The sequence below is a fragment of the Bison bison genome, unplaced genomic scaffold (genome assembly GCF_000754665.1).
Source record: "Bison bison bison isolate TAMUID 2011002044 unplaced genomic scaffold, Bison_UMD1.0 scf7180017864508, whole genome shotgun sequence".
Classification (NCBI taxonomy): Eukaryota; Metazoa; Chordata; class Mammalia; order Artiodactyla; family Bovidae; genus Bison; species Bison bison.
The window spans coordinates 15,617,623-15,619,524 of NW_011495064.1; the positions used below are offsets into that span (position 1 = coordinate 15,617,623).

Here is a 1,902-nt window from a genome sequence, read left to right on the forward strand (position 1 = left end):
CTCATCTTCCTTGTTGAATAACTTGGTCACATATCCTGCATCAGCGTGCATGAACGGGGTTTGATGTGTTGTGTTTTCCGTCTGGTCCTGCCGCTGCCATGCTCTGCCTTTAGCAAGTTACTCTGACTCTCTGGGCTGCCACGTTTTTATCTGTAAGGTGAGGAGTCTGGAGTAGGTGATCCAATAATATGTGGACTTTTGACTTTGTATTCATATGAGGCTGGAAATACCCAAAATTATATAAACTAGAGGCTGCCCCCTGGCTCTTGTTATAACATTCCCCCAGGTCTGTACCTCTTACCCAACCCTTAATTGAATCCAACTTATGTGAGGAGCTCGAGCATCTCCCAGGATGTCAGGAGACCTTGTCTCTCATGGTCACTGTGGCCAAATTTATAGTGCTTTCCTAAAACAGCTCAAACCTGGAGACAGCCCCCACACCCCATCCCCCAAGATGAGTACCTTATATGATAATCCCATCCCCCAAAATGTATGGAAGGTTGTCAGCTGAGTAAAGGGAAGTGCCTTCTGTGTCCCTGTGTTAGTGTAACTGTGACTGGTCACACTGCTGTGTCATTGGCTAGTGAACAAGAAGAGTGCTATTTGCCAGGCTGGCTGTTTGCTTGGCAGATGTGTGAGTGATGGTTGTGTAGCTAGTGTGTAGCTTTTGAGTTGGGATGGTGAATGGGTTATAAATACCCCATCAACAGACATTCCAGGTGGCTTGGTGCAACTCAAGAGTTAATTTCATGAAGGAATTAAATCTGCACACTGTTTTGGAAATGACTTTGTTTTGCCCAGTCACATTGCATGAATGGCCAGCTACTAATCTCTGGGTGGCATTTTCAATATGGACTTTCGTTTACCACCTGTCTTGCTTAAACTGAAAAATAAATACATTTATTGCAAAAAAAAAAAAAAGAAACACCAGGAGTAACAGGCAAATTTGGCCTTGGAATATGGAATGAAGCAGGGCAAAGGCTAATAGAATGCTGCCAAGAGAATACACTGATCAGAGCAAACACCCTCTTCCAACAACACAAGAGAAGACTCTATACATGGACATCACCAGATGGTCAACACTGAAATCAGTTTGATTATATTCTTTGCAGCCAAAGATGGAGAAGCTCTATACAGTCAACAAAAACAATACCAGGAGCTGACTGTGCCTCTGATCATGAACTCCTTATTGCCAAATTCAGATTTAAATTGAAGAAAGTAGGGAAAACCCCTAGACCATTTAGATATTACCTCAATCAAATCCCTTACGATTATACAGTGGAAGTGAGAAATAGATTTAAGGGACTACATCTGATAGAGTGCCTGATGAACTATGGACGGAGGTTTGTGACACTGTACAGGAGATAGGGATCAACCCATACCCAACAAAAAGAAATACAAAAAGGCAAAATGGCTGTCTGAGGAGGCCTTACAAACAGCTGTGAAAAAAGAGAAGCAAAAAGCAAAGGAGAAAATGAAAGATATACCTATTTGAATGGAGAGTTCCAAAGAATAGCAAGGAGAGATAAGAAAGCCTTCCTCAGTGATCAATGCAAAGAAATAGAGGAAAACAACAGAAAGGGAAAGACTAGAGATCTCTTCAAGAAAACTAGAGATACCAAGGGAAAATTTCATGCAAAGATGGGATCAATAAAGGACAGAAATGGTATGGACCTAACAGAAGCAGAAGATATTAAGAAGAGGTGGCAAGAACACACAGAAGAACTATACAAAAAAGATTGATGACCCAGATAATCACGATGGTGGGATCACTCATCTAGAGCCAGACATCCTGGAATGTGCAGTCAAGTGGGCCTTAGGAAGCATCACTAGGAGCAAAGCTAGTGGACGTGATGGAATTCCAGTTGAGCTATTCCAAATCCTGAAAGATGATGCTGTGAA

General features: G+C 42.1%; 1 protein-coding gene and 1 pseudogene across 1 annotated transcript in view; one reads left to right on the forward strand and one right to left on the reverse strand.

Moving 5' to 3' along the window:
* The window catches only part of NLRC4 (NLR family, CARD domain containing 4), a 52,398-nt gene that overhangs the window by 43,721 nt on the left and 6,775 nt on the right, over positions 1 to 1,902 (reverse strand). The gene's annotated exons all lie outside the window — the stretch shown is intronic.
* The window catches only part of LOC104981005, a 28,954-nt pseudogene that overhangs the window by 850 nt on the left and 26,202 nt on the right, over positions 1 to 1,902 (forward strand).